The following is a 20,706-nucleotide window of genomic DNA, read 5'->3' as shown; positions in this document are numbered from 1 at the left end:
CTGGCACTCCGCCGGGACGGGGAATTGGAGGAGATCATCGCCATCATCACCACCGACGCATCTCCATCGACCAGCCATGTTTCCCCCATCCATGTGTGAGTAATTCCCCCGCTGTAGGCTGAAGGGGATGGTAGGGATTGGATGAGATTGGTCATGTAATAGTATAAGATTGTTAGGGCATAGTGCCTAGTGTCCGTAATTGGTACTTTGATGATATTGTTGCAACTTGTTATGCTTAATGCTTGTCACTAGGGCCCGAGTGCCATGATCTCAGATCTGAACATGTTATTATTTCATCATGATATTCATTGTTTATGGTCTTACCTGCAAGTTGTATACACATGTCGCTGTCCGGAACCAATGGCCCCGAAGTGACAGAAATTGGGACAACCGGAGGGGATGGTAGTGATGTGAGGATCACATGTGTTCACGGAGTGTTAATGCTTTGCTCCGGTACTCTATTAAAAGGAGTACCTTAATATCCGATAGATTCCCTCGAGGCCCGGCTGCCACCGGCTGGTAGGACAAAAGATGTTGTGCAAGTTTCTCATTGCGAGCACGTACGACTATAATTGGAACACATGCCTATTGATTGCTTTGTACTTAGACACCGTTTTATTATTATACGCAAATGCCCCGCTTGATTGTTACATGAGTTTCTCTCATCCATGCAACACCCGTTATCCGTCCCCGTGCCTACGGTATTCTAATCCTGCTGTTTACTATAATCACTACTGCTCGTCTCTCGTTACTCTGCTCGCTGTTATTTCACTACTGCTACTTGCTATAAAACTGTTACTACTGATAAACTCTTGCGAGCAAGTCTGTTTCCAGGTGCAGCTGAATTGACAACTCCGTTGTTAAGGCTTTCAAGTATTCTTTGTCTCCCCTTGTGTCGAATCAATAAATTGGGTTTTACTACCCGCGAAGACTGCTGTGATCCCCTATACTTGTGGGTTATCAAAACCTTGTGCTCATTCATCTCGCCATTCGTCGTTGGATGTCGGACAAGGCGGGTCGTTTATCATTGAGTTTGTAGAGTGTCCGTTGTTGCCGCTCGGCTTTGTATCATGGTGTGTAGTGTGTGCATGGAGTTGTAGCCTCCGTAGCGTTGTATCATGGTGTGTTTGTGGAGTTGTAGCCTTTTTGGCGTTGTATCGGCCGTCTTGGCCTTTTTCTTCTATTTGATTAATACACCTTCCAAAGTAGGGGCGGAGCCCAATGGGCCGACCCCGATGCAAAGTCATACGGGTCCGATTTGTTTTTAGCTATACTTATCATCAGAAAGGGCTTTCTATTTCCGTGCCATTGGGTCCTTAGTTGTGCTCAGTTTTCCCCAGCTCCTGTGGTGACCCGGCATACCACTGCATGGTGTAGTATGCAAGTCTGACATAATACCAATGAAACATCGTTCCACTAGTATTACATCACTCAGAGTGGTAGAACAGAAACATATGCGGGTCCAAGGCATATCTATAGAATTACACACAGACTCTATTACATAAGATCATCACAGCCTCCTACTTTACAATGAGGTAAAACTGCAAATAAACTCCAAAAGAACGACTCGTAGTCTAATCCTATCACGAACTCTACTTGTAGAGTATTTTACTAGCTACAGAGGTTATTCAGAAGAGTGGGATGAGTACGAGCGTACTCAACAAGTTCATTATAGGAAAGAGGTGTTTAATACACTAGCTACGACATTAGACCAGAAAGTCTAATACCAATGCAGGTTTTCATAATCATTTCTTCAAAAGTTTGCTTTTATTCAGAAGAACTATGTCCGTCAGCCTTCACCGGTTTACTAGAACTTCATGGAGTTCCTTTCCGGCCGCGTTTGCAGTTCCAAAACCCGGAACAGGGAGTGACAGGTCACGATTCATTACACTCTGCAGAGGTGTGTTGCTTTACCCATAAGAGATCTTAACCTTGGTGCCAACCGAGTTGCATGCCCGTTCACACTTCCTTTGGTGTGAGGCCCGGTATAAGGTCATAGCTGTTCATATTCCTCCGCTACCTCGCACACCCACCCTTTGTTGCAATCCCCGACCCTGGGTCCTCGCCGGTGTACTTACTCCAATTAAGGATGGCCCCCGACCGCGACAACAGTTCTGGGCTCTACCATAAACTCCTTCACCGGTAGATGCAACCCATCATAGACCGCATTACCGTGGGGAATTTAGAATGGGATCCCCACCCTCCGGTTGTTCTCGCAAGATACAACTGAGCGCATCCGTTGACGTACGAGAGGTGGAAATACAATTGGCTACTCCGTCCCACTCCAGATCTTATGGTTAACATGAGTTTTACGGCACAAGAATCACTGGACGACATTTGTTGTTTAATCCTAGATGGATATAAACCCTTGCAATGGAACCTCCACCATATCAACACATACCATGGTTCCATTGCCCACCACATAGTCATATTCGTAGTTATGAAAATAATACTTTTGATTTTCATGCAAGAGTGATAAGTATAGTACTTTGCAAGTAATTTGGTAAATATACTCAAATGACATGAGCAAGCGATGAACTTGCCTTTCTTGACTGCAAGATTATGTAGGCAAGGTCTTCGATACGTAATAACTCCAAATTCTGAAATAGCATCATCGTCCGGTAAGGATGATGTTTAAAAGATTGGCAAGGATGCAATAATGCATAAGTATGAGATGCAATCGCTCTAAGCGTGACCTAACCCCGATGATTTAGGATTAATGAGTTGTAATAATTAGTTTTGGGTGTGTTGCACTTTTAGAGATGATTCACAAACAGGGTTCTTATTCAGGTGTGATTACTTGGTATCATAAACAGATTATATAATAAAGCATAGTAATCAATGTAGCACACAAGGAATGATAATTGGCATAACGTTAACATGTAAAGAACAATTGTCAATTTTAGTACTACATGGCATGGTTAATTATCATATACTTCAAAAGAATAACTTTTGAAGAACATGTTCTTTAATAAAGAACAAGTAGGATAATTATGGTTGTGGATTTCTATGGTTTACTATGGTTCCAAACTAGTATCTGGAGTAAGGATTAGATGGATTACAACAATGTTGGATTCATCGACACCTAGGGCTTGTAAGGTTGAGTTAAGCCTAGGCATCTGATACGTCTCAAACGTATCCATAATTTCTTATGTTCCATGCTAGTTTTATGACAATACTCACATGTTTTATACACACTTTACATCATTTATATACATTTTCCGGCACTAACCTATTAACGAGATGCCGAAGCGCCAGTTCCTGTTTTGTGCTGTTTTTTGTTTCAGAAATCCTACACAGGAAATATTCTCGGAATTGGACGAAACGAACGCACAGGGTCTTATTTTTCCACGGAGCTTCCAGAAGACCGAAGGAGATACGAAGTGGGTCCACGAGGTGGCGACACCACAATGCGGCGCGGCCAAGGAGGGGCCCGCGCCGCCCTATGGTGTGGGCCCCCGTGCCTCCTCCGACTCTGCCCTTCCGCCTACTTAAACTCTCTGTCGCGAAAACCCTATTACCGAGAGCCACGATACGGAAAAAGTTCAGAAGACGCCTCCGCCGCCAATCCCATCTCGGGGGATTCAGGAGATCGCCTCCGGCACCCTGCCGGAGAGGGGAATCATCACCGGAGGGCTCTACATCACCATGCCCGCCTCAGGACTGATGCGTGAGTAGTTCATCCTTGGACTATGGGTCCATAGCAGTAGCTAGATGGTTGTCTTCTCCTCTTGTGCTATCATGTTAGATCTTGTGAGCTGCCTATCATGATCAAGATCATCTATTTGTAATGCTACATGTTGTGTTTTTTGGGATCCTATGAATATTGAATACTATGTCAAGTTGATTATCAATCTATCATATATGTGTTGTTTATGTTCTTGCATGCTCTCCGTTGCTAGTAGAGGCTCTGGCCAAGTTGATACTTGTGACTCCAAGAGGGAGTATTTATGCTCGATAGTGGGTTCATGCCTCCATTGAATGCGAGACGATGTGACGAAAGTTCTAAGGTTGTGGATGTGTTGTTGCCACTAGGGATAAAACATCAATGCTTTGTCTAAGGATATTTGTGTTGATTACATTACGCACCATACTTAATGCAATTGTCACGTTGTTTGCAACTTAATACTGGAAGGGGTGCTGATGCTAACCCGAAGGTGGACTTTTTAGGCATAGATGCATGCTGGATAGCGGTCTATGTACTTTGTCGTAATGCCCTGATTAAATCTCATAGTAGTCATAATGATATGTATATGCATCTCTATTTGTCAATTGCCCAACTGTAATTTGTTCACCCAACATGCTATTTCTTATTGGAGAGACACCACTAGTGAACTGTGGACCCCGGTCCATTCTTTTAAATCTGAAATACAATCAACTACAATCTCTGTTCTCTGTTGTTCTTCACAAGCAAACATCATTCTCCACACCATACGTTTAGTCCTTTGTTTTCAGCAAGCCGGTGAGATTGACAACCTCACTGTTAAGTTGGGGCAAAGTATTTTGATTGTGTTGTGCAGGTTCCACGTTGGCGCCGGAATCCCTGGTGTTGCGCCGCACTACACTCCTTCACCAACAACCTTCACGTGGCCTTCATCTCCTACTGGTTCGATAACCTTGGTTTCTTACTGAGGGAAAACTTGCTACTGTACGCATCACACCTTCCTCTTGGGGTTCCCAACGGACGTGTGCTTCACGCGTTATCAGCATCCTAAGCAATTATTTATACAAGGTTGCGATCAAGGTTGGTTCATCTTGTTGGTGATAGCTAGCTAGGGTTTATAGGTCCTATTAGGTTAGGTGGATGAATACTTTCTATTTTCTTCAAAAGAATAACTTTTGAAGAACATACTTCTTAAGTACTAAGAAGTATTTCAGTTGAGATTGAGGTTGTCTAAGGTTTGCTATTGGATCTCTAAGTATAGAATAATTGGTTTCTAAATAGGATGGTTCATAATTATGAAGTACTTGTAGGGTTTAGTGGACTTTGGTTAGGTAATGCACAAAATATTGGCTTAGTTGTCATTGGAGTTCATCACAATGGTGTGATACTAAATAGAGTTAATAAAGATGATAATTTTGGTAATAGGATCTAGGGTTTACACTTGGTTGATCCTATTTGTTCATCTAGGTTTGATTTGGATGGAAGCACGAGATACCAAATTATTAGTGATAGGTCTCTATTTTAGGAAGGCATGATAAGTACTTAGTTGCTACTATGAATCTATGATTGAAAAGAAAATATCATGATCACATGTTCTAACCTAAGGTTTAGGTTACAAGCAAATTAGGTTTCACACATTGAATAGTGGAGCTAGGGTTCCTAATGGAATTAGGTTTTTAGTGTTCACATGAAATTATGAAACCATAATGTTATTTATAATGGAACTAGGGTTTCATAACTACTATTTAGTTCTTAGGTTAATAACTTCATTATAAAGTTGAAGTTACTAATAACTTTGGAATAAAAATAATATTGGATTTGGCATTTTATTATTTTTAAAGATTTAATAATTAAGGTAATTATTAATCAGGGTTTAAATCCTTCTAATAAGGATTTATCAAAATAACAAATAAAGAAAATTAGTTTTAAGGTTTTCTTTATTTATTTATAGGTTTTTATTTAATTTGGAAAATTTTCCTAATTATTGAATTTTTAATTCAATTAAGAATAAAAGAAAAGGCTTAATTTGTAAGTATTAAATAATTAAATTTTTATTTAAAATAAAAATTTCATATTATATTTTTATTGGATAGAATTTACTTTTATAAGAATTTTGATATCTTATTTATATTTTTCTGAGTTATAATGAATTTTCTATAAATTTGCAAACTTTCAGATATTTCTGGATTTAATTTAAAACGGAATCTACTAAACCTACCCGGCTAAATCTACCCGCAGAGGCTGACTGGTGGGGCTATCTCCACGTCACCTGCCACGCAACATTGACCGTGGTCAAAATTGCTGGCGTGGCAAGGTTCACGGTGACCGGCGGTCAGATGATGATGGTCGCCGGCGCTGGGCTACCCTCGCGGACGCGCGCGTTTGCTGGCTCGACTCAGGGCGTCGCGCTGAGCCAATAGGTAGCAGCGCCCCCTCGAAAAGGTCGCCAGAGCTTGTCCGACGGCGAGGTGTTGCGGCGGTGCCCACGGTCCTACGATGCTGGGCATGCTAGGGAATGCTAGAGGAGGAGCTAGGATGCTCAGGAGAGTCAGAGACTCACCGCGAGCACAATGGGCTTGTCGGAAAGGTCGAGGTGGTCGGCTTCGCCGGGATTGCTCGCTCCCGGCGTTGGGGAAGACGAAGTCGACGACGGCGCTACGGGTCACCTCTGCTCGATTCGTTGTCCAGGTACAACAAGTCGAGGGTGCTGATGACGACGGTGCCCACGGCATGGCTTGGGGGTGCTCCAATCAATGGCGATAGGGGGTGGCCGGCTAAGCTAGGGTTTCGATTTGGGCGAAAATTAACAGAGAGGGGGAAGAACTCGGGCCAGTGTTCATCGTGGAGCTTTTATAGGGCGCAGGAGAGAGCCTAGTCACGCAGTCGAGCAAGGAGATGTCGCCAGCGTCGAGGAGAAGGTGAGCACGTCGTCGTGTTGTCCTCCATGCGTGAGGAGAGGATGAGGATGACCTCCTCTCCGATATTTAGAGGAAGGGGTACGTGGGCTGCTCCTGGGTGGTGGCTTAGGCCGCGTTGGTGAACTCCTACTGGGCTTCTGCGGCCTGCCCTGGTAAGCACCTCTCTTCTCTCTTTTTCTTTTCTGTTTTTATTTTTTGTTTTTAATTTCATTTGTTGAATTCAAATTTGAATGCAATCCTGCTTGCAGATGTTGCTACCTATTTTAAATAGGACTAAACAGCAATGCTAATTACATATCTTGTTGTTCTAAATAAAGATTTAACATATTTAAGCTTTATTGAAATTTTCATGTAGGTATGGTTTTATATATTCATTTGCATTTCCTTTTGCTTATAGAATCCAATATGTTTTAAACTAGTAGAGTTAATAATTTCTACCCCAAGTATTTTAGAAGTTATCATTAGAACTGGATCTCTTAATTTGAGAATTTAATCACATGCATATGATTTTATGTGAACACTTGTTTATTCAGATTTTGTAAGTTTAATTAGAGCCCTATTTCAATGGTAGCACTATTATTGTATTTTAATAGCACCTTGAAATATTTAGAGTAATACTACTCTTTTCATGGTTTAATCTTGGTTAATAGGATAAGTGGTTGATCACCATACATATGGTTTTAATTTTAAAATGTAGCACAAGGTTCTTCTTATGTTCAAGAATTGAAGCATAAGATATTAATGAGGATGCTATTCTGGTTATAGAGATGAGATGACACCATATTGCATTGGTTTGGGTTTAAACTCCCCTATTCATGACAAGGTGGTTACTTGCTTAAGAGTTGTTGTTCTCCTTTAGTTGCTAAGGGCTTGAGAGTTAGTTTATCTTATACAAATAGATTTCTATTATTATCCTTAATTTATCATTGAAGTAACTAAAGTGGTTATGGTTCTTTTTATAGTTAACTTTGGTTATATGGATGAATGGTTTCTCACCATATAAAGTGTAGAGTTTGACTCTAAGGTTTTCTTAAGTTCTTTAATTGAGGAATAAATGAAATATGGCTGTGGCAAGATTGTACTTATGATCACCAAGTGATTCACAAGTTAAGGTTGGGATATAAGCCTAGGGTTGCTTACTAGTGATCTCCCTATAATTTCATGTGGTGAATGATAACAACTTATCATATAGGGTTTATCTTATGGCTTATTCTTCTATTTCTCCAAGATATGGTCATGGCATAATCATGAGCAACTTATTCTCAATGGCTTCTACTCCCAATTCTTAGAATATATGATGATTACTCAATTTATAATGATCAAGGTTTGGCTTCCAAAGATACATCTCATGAATTAGGTTTCTTACTTCTAAGACCAAGTATTGTCTTTATCAACTAGGGTATAGTACTTCTATTTTACTTTCTAGGATGGGCTTACTATGGTTGCCTCAACAGATTATATCCCAGGAGAGTGCCTGAGATAATTACTTAGGGTTCTTCTCAAGAAATAATGATTTAATAATTTGGATAATATAAATAGTTCTCTCCCTCAAATCCAAGTGTTGCCTCAACCATCTTGAGTGTAACACCGTGTATTGAGCTCTCTTATATAGGAATGGTTATTCTAAGTTTTATGGTGTTCTCCTATACCTCCTCCTTACTTTATCAATTCATGGATATGGTATTATTCCATTTGATATTTGGTTATCTCACCACTTCAAGATGAAATGGTTAATCTCCTAATACTTTAGTTCAATGGTTGTCCTTTATTCTTAAATAGGTAAAGCTAAGATTGGTATCTATGGTTTCTTTCATTTGGGAAGGACTCTGCTAATAACCTAAGGTTATTCTCCAAAGATAATGATGTGGTCTCCAATATCTATGTTTAACATAAATGGGTTCTCTCTCTAGGGATTGTCTTAAATAATATCCTAGGGTTTCTCTTAAAGATGATGATTTGAATACACGGATGTATATCCAAAGTTTAGCTCAAGGTTTGTCATTTCTTCTCTAATAAATAACATAGAACTCTCACCTCTCTAGGTTTGATGTATAATAATTTGGAATAGAGAAGAATCTATACTTCTAGAGTTGATCTCCTTGTCCTGTTTCCAAGAATAAAGTAGAATGAATATCATAAGGTTTATGATAAGAGCATGGATTAGTTTAAGACATGGAAAAGATAAGTTAAGAATGTTTTCTCCATTTATTAATTTTTGATTTATAGTTGAATAGTTGTTCATATGATATAGCCAAGAATACCATATTATAATCTTTTATAAGATCAAGCAATTGATCCTTGATTAATATGTTATTGTGTTAGTTTTAATTCCATTTGATCTAACCCCTTAGATCAAATCATCTCTACCCAAAACAAGGTTTTAACAAAGTCACATTGAGGTTTATAGCGCTTGACTTGATGAGCTACTTCAATTCCACCAAGGTCAAGTGAAACTTCGATTCATTGTGACTTGTTTTACTTTAAAGCGCGAAAATTCCCCGGATTTTCTATGCATGAATGCAATGCACACATTTGTTTCCTTTATTTTTGTAACCCCAAATACTGGGATATTACAGTCTCTACCCCTTAAACTAAACTTCATCCTCGAAGTTTGCACTCTCTCACGTTTCCGGAGTGTGGATCTGACTTGTGCAGACTACATCTTTTCTCGAACTCCGTGGTGATCTCACTGGATATAATTGAGTATATCCCTTGTCCAGATTCTTCCTGGAATCCATTAGTGTTTTCCTCAGAACATTGACTTCTTACTTTAGTTCTATGATTTATTCCAAGGCTATAAGCGTGTTTCCTTTCTCATTGAAGATTCGATGATTGGGACTTCTTATGGTGCTGATAGTGTTGACTGAAGACTAATTTGATGACCTACTCCTAATTGATAAAATAGGTCTTTGTTTTCCCTTACTACCAAAACTGCAATAATGGTACTTAGTAAGGTACTTACCATGGAAATAGTCTTGAGTATTTATTTCCCTAAGATCGAATGGATTAGACTCATTTAGTCTATCCAATCATGGATTATAGTTGATACCTATAACTCTTTTGGTTCATTTAGGTTCCATGAAAGGAATCTTTCAAATGGACTTTAGTTTTGGTATAGTCGATATCCTTCAGTCTTTGGCCTTCTCGAGTTGTATTTGGTCTACGGTATTTTCTTCGTCCAACTTCATTAACATAAGCTGACTTGAGCTTAAGTACTTTTGAGTAAATATTACTCACTTTCTCAAGCTATTGTCCAATTCTTGCTTCCTCGAGGTATAAACCTCGGCTTCTGGTCTGACATCCTTCTGAAAGTAGTGTTCGATAATCTTATGAAAATAACATCGAACTTCCTCCCAGTTCAGACCTTCTTCATCTATTTGCTCAAAGTATTGGGTCATTGTACATCCAACTCAATCTTTACTCTACCCCTTAGAGTTTTCTTATGGTTTTCAACTCTTTTTCTTCCAACCATTGGACTTATGGTTAGGATATTGGTCTAGGTCTAGCTTATGGTTGTTATTCTTCTAAGGTCTCGTGAGGAATCTTTGTGGTACATCCACTCAATTGTGGACATCCGACATGAATCCTTCGACTAAATGTTTGTAAGTCATAACTATTTGGCTGACAAGATTTTATTTGTTCACAACTTCTTGGTAAAAATAATCCAATTGCGGACTATTTGATACCAACTGTGGCTATTGGTTATCTAAAAGTGTACTCTATTATAGGTTTTGACCAATTGGTCGGGACATCATCTACTTTATCTCGCAGTATTGATCCTATGCCAACTGTGGTCTTCTGATACCAACTATGGTCTTCTTATATCTGCTATGGTTTCATATGTCATCTTCCTTTTTCGAGGATTTATTTTTGCAAGAAAACCACTAGCTGACACTATGAATATAGTATCCTGAGTGATTTCCCATGCATTCCCTCTTTTATATTGACTATGGATCTGCTTCAGCTTCACCATAATCCTCTTATTTCTCACCTTCATGCTTCTTATGTACTAAAGTACTCCTCTGTTGAGTTAAAGCATGAGTTTTGGATTGGTACTTTCTTCAGAGTATTGTGGTTACTTCCCACAATTTTGCTTCCTTTGTGTGATGAACCTTCATCTTGTCTTCAAGATGTTCAAAATTCGTCACTTCCTCACACGTTTACCATTACCCTCTAGATCTATAGCATCAAGTATGAACTTGATATTGCAACATGCATTTGCATATCAAAGTCAAACTTCATGTATGGATCTAGTCAATCAATTAAAATCTAATAAAATCCAAGAAGATTTAGCTTTGTGTATATAATACACACCAGTATAAGCCTGAATATAATAGTTGAGTAAGATATCTCTAAATATCAGGCCCTGATGTGTAGTATACAACACCACATAAGATTGGTTTATAGAGAGTGGATTTGGTGACTAGGTGTATACGTGAGCACCCTCCAGATGCCGCACGATCTGCTTTGAGATTCGGTTCTCGTCAATTCAGTCTATTGCCTTGACATTGTCTTATGCATCGCTAATCATACTTGGCGTGGGCTGCGGGTCCCGCGTTACAATGATTGATAACAGGGGATTGCTAAAAATGTGATTTGGGTGTGTTGTTAGTGCTGATGTGGTTTGCTAACCCAACAATGATGGTGACAGGGGATTGCTAAATGTGACACGTGTCAGCCAATGGATGCGTGCTCACGTATACACCCGGTCACCAGGCTTCTTTTGTTGGTTTATATCATGATACTTAGCATGCATATATGGCAGACTATTATTTGTCTTAACATTTACTCTAACTGCTCATTTGCAATCGAATAAAGTTGAACAATTTGGTCCAGAATAGTTGTGGTCGATCTAATTTCCTTTGGAAGTACTAACTTGACTTCTATTTTGTTGAGGACTATCTCACCTAATATCTCTGGGTTCTAACATGGTTATTCTAAACACATAACGATTGGGATATAGCTCCTATACTTCCAAATGTTTCTATCATAAGACTATGGTTCTGATGTGCTTGGTGATACGTCTCCGACGTATCGATAATTTCTTATGTTCCATGCCACATTATTGATGATATCTACATGTTTTATGCACACTTTATGTCATATTTGTGCATTTTCTGGAACTAACCTATTAACAAGATGCCGAAGTGCCGATTGTCGTTTTCTCGCTGTTTTTGGTTTCAGAAATCCTAGTAAGGAAATATTCTCGGAATCGGACGAAATCAACGCCGAAGATCTTAGAATCCCCGGAAGCATCCAGAACACCCGAGAGTCGCCAGAGGGGGGCCACAGGCCCACCAGACCATAGGCTGGCGCGGCCAAGGGGTGGCCCGCGCCCCCCTATGGTGTCGTCGCCTCGTCGACCTTCTGACGCCGCCTCTTCGCCTATAAGAAGCCCCTCGACCTAAAACTTCGATACGGAAAAGCCACGATACGAGAAACCATCCAGAGCCGCCGCCATCGCGAAGCCAAGATCTGGGGGATGGGACTCTCTGTTCCGGCACGCCGCCGGGACGGGGAAGTGCCCCCGGAAGGCTCCTCCATCGACACCACCGCCATCTTCATCAACGCTGCTGTCTCCCATGAGGAGGGAGTAGTTCTCCATCGAGGCTCGGGGCTGTACCGGTAGCTATGTGGTTCCTCTCTCTCCTATGTACTTCAATACAATAATCTCATGAGCTGCCTTACATGATTGAGATTCATATGATGATGCTTGTAATCTAGATGTCGTTATGCTAGTCAAGTGAATTTTACTTATGTGATCTCCGGAGACTCCTTGTCCCACGTGTGTAAAGGTGACAAGTGTGTGCACCGTGTGGGTCTCTTAGGCTATATTTCACAGAATACTTATTCACTGTTATGAATGGCATAGTGAAGTGCTTATTTATATCTCTTTATGATTGCAATGTGTTTTGTATCACAATTCATCTATGTGCTACTCTAGTGATGTTATTAAAGTAGTTTTATTCCTCCTGCACGGTGTAATGGTGACAGTGTGTGCATCCGTGTTAGTACTTGGCGTAGGCTATGATTATGATCTCTTGTAGATTATGAAGTTAACTATTGCTATGATGGTATTGATGTGATCTATTCCTCCTACATAGTGTGAAGGTGACAGTGTGCATGCTATGTTAGTACTTGGTTTAGTCGTGTTGATCTTTCATGCACTCTAAGGTTATTTAAATATGAACATTGAATTGTGGAGCTTGTTAACTCCGGCATTGAGGGTTCGTGTAATCCTACGCAATGGTGTTCATCATCCAACAAAAGAGTGTAGAGTATGCATTTATCTATTCTCGTTATGTGATCAATGTTGAGAGTGTCCACTAGTGAAAGTATGATCCCTAGGCCTTGTTCCTAAATATCGCTATCGCTCGCTTGTTTACTCGTTTTACTTGCGTTACTACTGCTGCGTTACTACCGCTTGTTTACTCGTCCCGGGCAAAGCACTTTTCTCGGTGCCGTTGCTACTCGCTTATATATATTCATACCACCTGTATTTCACTATCTCTTCGTCGAACTAGTGCACCTATTAGGTGTGTTGGGGACACAAGAGACTTCTTGCTTTGTGGTTGCAGGGTTGCATGAGAGGGATATCTTTGACCTCTTCCTCCCCGAGTTCGATAAACCTTGGGTGATCCACTTAAGGGAAAACTTGCTGCTGTTCTACAAACCTCTGCTCTTGGAGGCCCAACACTGTCTACAGGAAAAGGAGGGGGCGTAGACATCAAGCTATTTTCCGGAGCCGTTGCTCGGGAGGAAAGGTAAAAGGCACTCATACTCCGGTTCCGGTGTAACAGTACTTTTCTCGGCGCCATTGTGTTTGTGCTCGAAGCTATTTCCTTTAGATCCTGCAATTGCATCTTTTTGTTTCTTGTTTACACTAGTTAGGCATAATGGAAAACAACAAAAATATGAGAGATCTTTATGAACTTTATCTTGAATTAGGACATGATGTGTTTGAAGAGAGAATTAAAAAACCCATGGAACTTTATATGCATGCTAATGGGAATGTTATTAATATGAATGCTTTGAACACTATTGTTGCTAATGCTATGGAAAATTCTAAGCTTGGGGAAGCTGGCTTTGATGAGCATGATCTTTTTAGTCCCCCAAGCATTGAGGAGGAAATTTTCTTTGATGATACTTTGCCTCCTATTTATGATGATTATAATGATAGTAGTCTTTTGGTACCACCTGTTATGGAGGATAAATTTGATTATGATTACAATATGCCTCCTATATTTGATGATGAGAATAATAATGATAGCTACTTTGTTGAATTTGCTCCCACTACAACTAATAAAATTGACTATGCTTATGTTGGGAGTAGTAATAATTTTATGCATGAGACTCATGATAAGAATGTTTCATTTGATAGTTATATTGTTGAGTTTGCTCATGATGCTACTGAAAGTTATTATGAGAGAGGAAAATATGGTTGTAGAAATTTTCATGTTACTAAAACACCTCTCTATGTGCTGAAATTTTTGAAGCTACGCTTGTTTTATCTTCCTATGCTTGTTACTTTGCTCTTCATGAACTTGTTTATTTACAAGATTCCTTTGCATAGGAAGCATGTTAGGCTTAAATGTGTTTTGAATTTTCTTCTTGATGCTCTCATTTGCTTCAAATACTATTTCTTGCGAGTGCATCATTAAAACTGCTGAGCCCATCTTAATGGCTATAAAGAAAGAACTTCTTGGGAGATAACCCATGTGTTATTTTGCTATAGTACTTTGTTTTATATTTGTGTCTTGGAAGTTGTTTACTACTGTAGCAACCTCTCCTTATCTTAGTTTTGAGTTTTGTTGTGCCAAGTAAAGTCGTTGATAGTAAAGTTCATACTAGATTTGGATTACTGCGCAGAAACAGATTTCTTTGCTGTCACAAATCTGGGCAAAATTCTCTGTAGGTAATTCAGAAAATTATGCCAATTTACGTGAGTGATCCTCAGATATGTACACAACTTTCATTAAATTTGAGCATTTTCATTTGAGCAAGTCTGGTGCCTCAATAAAATTCGTCAATACGAACTGTTCTGTTTTGACAGATTCTGCCTTTTATTTCGCATTGCCTGTTTTTGTTATGTTCGATGGATATTTCGATTCCATTGACTTCCAGGTAGCTTTGGGCAATGTCCAGAAGTGTTAAGAATGATTGTGTCACCTCTGAACATGTGAATTTTTGATTATGCACTAACCCTCTAATGAGTTTGTTTCGAGTTTGGTGTGGAGGAAGTTTTCAAGGGTCAAGAGAGGAGGATGATATACTATGATCAAGAAGAGTGAAAAGTCTAAGCTTGGGGATGCCCCGGTGGTTCATCTCTGCATATTTCAAGAAGACTCAAGCATCTAAGCTTGGGGATGCCCAAGGCATCCCCTTCTTCATTGACAACATTATCAGGTTCCTCCCATGAAACTATATTTTTATTCGGTCACATCTTATGTACTTTACTTGGAGCGTCTGTATGTTTCTTGTTTTTGTTTTTGTTTGAATAAATGCTTGTGTGGGAGAGAGACACGCTCCGCTGGTTCATATGAACACATGTGTTCTTAGCTTTTAATGTTCACGGCGAAGGTTGAAACTGCTTCATTAATTTGTTATATGGTTGGAAACGGAAAATGCTACATGTAGTAAATTGCTATAATGTCTTGGATAATGTGATACTTGGCAATTGTTGTGCTCATGTTTAAGCTCTTGCATCATATGCTTTGCACCTATTAATGAAGAAATACATAGAGCATGCTAAAATTTGGTTTGCATATTTGGTCTCTCTAAGGTCTAGATAATTTCTAGTATTGAGTTTGAACAACAAGGAAGATGGTGTAGAGTCTTATAATATTTACAATATGTCTTTTATGTGAGTTTTGCTGCACCGGTTCATCCTTGTGTTTGTTTCAAATAGCCTTGCTAGCCTAAACCTTGTATCGAGAGGGAATACTTCTCATGCATCCAAAATCCTTGAGCCAACCACTATGCCATTTGTGTCCACCATACCTACCTACTACATGGTATTTCTTCGCCATTCCAAAGTAAATTGCTTGAGTGCTACCTTTAAATTTCTATCCTCTACCTTTACAATATATAGCTCATGGGACAAATAGCTTAAAAACTATTGTGGTATTGAATATGTACTTATGCACTTTATCTCTTATTAAGTTGCTCGTTGTGCGATAACCATGTTCCTGGGGACGCCATCAACTACTCATTATTGAATATCATGTGAGTTGCTATGCATGTTTGTCTTGTCTGAAGTAAGGGCGATCTACCACCTTATGGTTAGAGCGTGCATATTGTTAGAGAAGAACATTGGGCCGCTAACTAAAGCCATGATCCATGGTGGAAGTTTCAGTTTTGGACATATATCCTCAATCTCATATGAGAAAATTAATTGTTGCTACATGCTTATGCATAAAAGAGGAGTCCATTATCTGTTGTCTATGTTGTCCCGGTATGGATGTCTAAGTTGAGAATAATCAATAGCGAGAAATCCAATGCGAGCTTTCTCCTTATACCTTTGTACAGGCGGCATAGAGGTACCCCTTTGTGACACTTGGTTAAAACATGTGCATTGCGATAACCCCGGTAGTCCAAGCTAATTAGGACAAGGTGCGGGCACTATTAGTATACTATGCATGAGGCTTGTAACTTGTAAGATATAATTTACATGATACATATGCTTTATTACTACCGTTGACAAAATTGTTTCTTGTTTTCAAAATCAAAGCTCTAGCACAAATATAGCAATCGATGCTTTCCTCTTTGAAGGACCATTCTTTTACTTTTATGTTGAGTCAGTTCACCTATCTCTCTCCACCTCAAGAAGCAAACACTTGTGTGAACTGTGCATTGATTCCTACATACTTGCATATTGCACTTGTTATATTACTTTACATTGACAATATCCATGAGATATACATGTTACAAGTTGAAAGCAACCGCTGAAACTTAATCTTCCTTTGTGTTGCTTCAATACCTTTACTTTGAATTATTGCTTTATGAGTTAACTTTTATGCAAGGCTTATTGATGCTTGTCTTGAAGTACTATTCATGAAAAGTCTTTGCTTTATGATTCAGTTGTTTACTCATGTCACTCCAGAAATTATCTTTGTTATCGTTTACCTGCTCGGGACGAGCAGGAACTAAGCTTGGGGATGCTGATACGTCTCCGACGTATCGATAATTTCTTATGTTCCATGCCACATTATTGATGATATCTACATGTTTTATGCACACTTTATGTCATATTTGTGCATTTTCTCGGAACTAACCTATTAACAAGATGCCGAAGTGCCGATTCGTTGTTCTGCTGTTTTTGGTTTCAGAAATCCTAGTAAGGAAATATTCTCGGAATCGAGACGAAATCAACGCCGAAGATCTTAGAATCCCCGGAAGCATCCGAACACCCGAGAGTCGCGTAGGGGGCCACGAGCCCACCGGACCATAGGCTGGCGCGGCCAAGGGGTGGCCCGCGCCCCCCTATGGTGTCGTCGCCTCGTTGACCTTCTGACGCCGCCTCTTCGCCTATAAGAAGCCCCTCGACCTAAAACTTCGATACGGAAAAGCCACGGTACGAGAAACCATCCAGAGCCGCCGCCATCGCGAAGCCAAGATCTGGGGGACAGGACTCTCTGTTCCGGCACGCCGCCGGGACGGGGAAGTGCCCCCGGAAGGCTCCTCCATCGACACCACCGCCATCTTCATCAACGCTGCTTGTCTCCCATGAGGAGGGAGTAGTTCTCCATCGAGGCTCGGGGCTGTACTCGGTAGCTATGTGGTTCCTCTCTCTCCTATGTACTTCAATACAATAATCTCATGAGCTGCCTTACATGATTGAGATTCATATGATGATGCTTGTAATCTAGATGTCGTTATGCTAGTCAAGTGAATTTTACTTATGTGATCTCCGGAGACTCCTTGTCCCACGTGTGTAAAGGTGACGAGTGTGTGCACCGTGTGGGTCTCTTAGGCTATATTTCACAGTAATACTTATTCACTCGTTATTAATGGCATAGTGAAGTGCTTATTTATATCTCTTTATGATTGCAATGTGTTTTGTATCACAATTCATCTATGTGCTACTCTAGTGATGTTATTAAAGTAGTTTTATTCCTCCCGCACGGTGTAATGGTGACAGGTGTGTGCATCCGTGTTAGTACTTGGCGTAGGCTATGATTATGATCTCTTGTAGATTATGAAGTTAACTATTGCTATGATGGTATTGATGTGATCTATTCCTCCTACATAGTGTGAAGGTGACAGTGTGCATGCTATGTTAGTACTTGGTTTAGTCGTGTTGATCTTTCATGCACTCTAAGGTTATTTAAATATGAACATTGAATTGTGGAGCTTGTTAACTCCGGCATTGAGGGTTCGTGTAATCCTACGCAATGGTGTTCATCATCCAACAAAAGAGTGTAGAGTATGCATTTATCTATTCTGTTATGTGATCAATGTTGAGAGTGTCCACTAGTGAAAGTATGATCCCTAGGCCTTGTTCCTAAATATCGCTATCGCTGCTTGTTTACTCGTTTTTACTGCGTTACTACTCGCTGCGTTACTATCGCTTGTTTATCGTCCCGGGCAAAGCACTTTTCCGGTGCCGTTGCTACTGCTTATATATATTCATACCACCTGTATTTCACTATCTCTTCGCCGAACTAGTGCACCTATTAGGTGTGTTGGGGACACAAGAGACTTCTTGCTTTGTGGTTGCGAGGTTGCATGAGAGGGATATCTTTGACCTCTTCCTCCCTGAGTTCGATAAACCTTGGGTGATCCACTTAAGGGAAAACTTGCTGCTGTTCTACAAACCTCTGCTCTTGGAGGCCCAACACTGTCTACAGGAAAAGGAGGGGGCGTAGACATCACTTGGCACACTTCCTTGGTTTTGTAACACAATTGTTGCACTATTGTTGAACAACTGGCTTCTTATTATACTCATCTTAATTATTTATGATGTTCTAGTCCAACACATAATGATTCTCAGGTGAATCTTATATGATTACTATCTCTACCATGTAGATAGACATATTTTATTCCTATCACTCTTCCTTTCCTCCCATGATTGACTCATCATGGTTTATACTACCTAATATAACTTATATTCATCCCTTACAACCAGTTGTTTTACAAGTTTGGATAATTTACTTACCCATTACTTGTACTGGTTTACACCTTCTAATAGGATATTTTTCTTATACACATATCTTCATCACTTGTTATCGCTCCTATTACAGGTCTAGATAACTCTTACTTAAACAAAACATGTGTTGGTATACATCTTCCAATAGGATCTCTTCCTTATGGTTGTATCCTCTCTTTGGACTACCATGTATTGTATAACAACTGTGATCTACTCATCTATAGTTTTGAGGACTGAATGATGTGCTACATATTTGGGATTAGCTAACTAACTTCACTTAGGAAAGATAGGTTAGAAAGTTTGACTCAAGTGTGTCAGGATTATTCTCAAGTGAATATCCATCTCAAGTCATAAGAAGATTTTGGTTTAGCTAAGACAGCTTCCTATAGACACTACCAATCCTATAGGTCTCCTTTTAAAGGGTTTTAATCCTAGGGTCAAAGCATTTGCTCTGATACCAACTGTGGTGACCCGGCATACCACTGCATGGTGTAGTATGCAAGTCTGACATAATACCAATGAAACACCGTTCCACTAGTATTACATCGCTCAGAGTTGTACAACAGAAACATATGCAGGTCCAAGACATGTCTATAGAATTACACACAGACTATATTACATAAGATCATCACAGCCTCCTACTTTACAATGAGGTAAAACTGCAAATAAACTCTAGAAGAATGACTCGTAGTCTAAACCTATCACGAACTCTACTTGTAGAGTATTTAACTAGCTACAGAGGTTATGAATAGATTCTAGCTAAATAGGAGCTAAGTTTAGGAAGCTAGTTCCCTTCTATTGCTAATCTAGGTTTTCTATTGCTAATCTAGGTTTTCTCCTTGTTGATGTGGTGTTTGACTCCTCTGACAGGGTCCTGTCCAGTGAAGTAGTTGTTGACTCCTCGACCTTCGAGTTGCACTGTAGATCCTCCTTCGATGCCTCCATATCTAAGCAGGGGATTTAAGAGTGGGATGAGTACGAGCGTACTCAACAAGTTCATTATAGGAAAGAGGTGTTTAATGCACTAGCTACGACATTAGACCGGAAAGTCTAATACCAATGCAGGTTTTCATAATCATTTCTTCAAAAGGTTGCTTTTATTCGGAAGAACTATGTCCGTCGGCCTTCACCGGTTTACTAGAACTTCATGGAGTTCCTTTCCGGCCGCGTTCGCGGTTCCAAAACCCGGAACGAGGAGTGACAGGTCATGATTCATTACACTCGCGAGAGGTGTGTTGCTTTACCCATAAGAGATCTTAACCTTGGTGCCAACCGAGTTGCATGCCCGTTCACACTTCCTTTGGTGTGAGGCCCGGTATAAGGTCATAGCCGTTCATATTCCTCCGCTACCTCGCACACCCACCCTTTGTTGCAATCCCCGACCCTGGGTCCTCACCGGTGTACTTACTCCAATTAAGGATGGCCCCCGACCGCGACAACAGTTCTGGGCTCTACCATAAACTCCTTCGCCCGTAGATGCAACCCATCATAGACCGCATTACCGTGGGGAATTTAGAATGGGATCCCCACCCCCCGGTTGTTCTCGCAAGATACAACTGCTACGGTAAGCGCATCCGTTGATGTACGAGAGGTGGAAATACAATTGGCTACTCCGTCCCACTCCAGATCTTATGGTTAACACGAGTTTTACGGCACAAGAATCATTGGACGACATTTGTTGTTTAATCCTAGATGGATATAAACCCTTGCAATGGAACCTCCACCATATCAACACATACCATGGTTCCATTGCCCACCACATAGTCATATTCGTAGTTATGAAAATAATACTTTTGATTTTCATGCAAGAGTGATAAGTATAGTACTTTGCAAGTAATTTGGTAAATATACTCAAATGACATGAGCAAGCGATGAACTTGCCTTTCTTGACTGCAAGATTATGCAGGCAAGGTCTTCAATACGCAATAACTCCAAATTCTGAAATAGCATCATCGTCCGGTAAGGACGATGTTTAA

The sequence above is a fragment of the Lolium rigidum genome, chromosome 3 (genome assembly GCF_022539505.1).
Source record: "Lolium rigidum isolate FL_2022 chromosome 3, APGP_CSIRO_Lrig_0.1, whole genome shotgun sequence".
Taxonomy (NCBI): Eukaryota; Viridiplantae; Streptophyta; class Magnoliopsida; order Poales; family Poaceae; genus Lolium; species Lolium rigidum.
Note: the sequence above shows the minus strand (reverse complement) of the source record.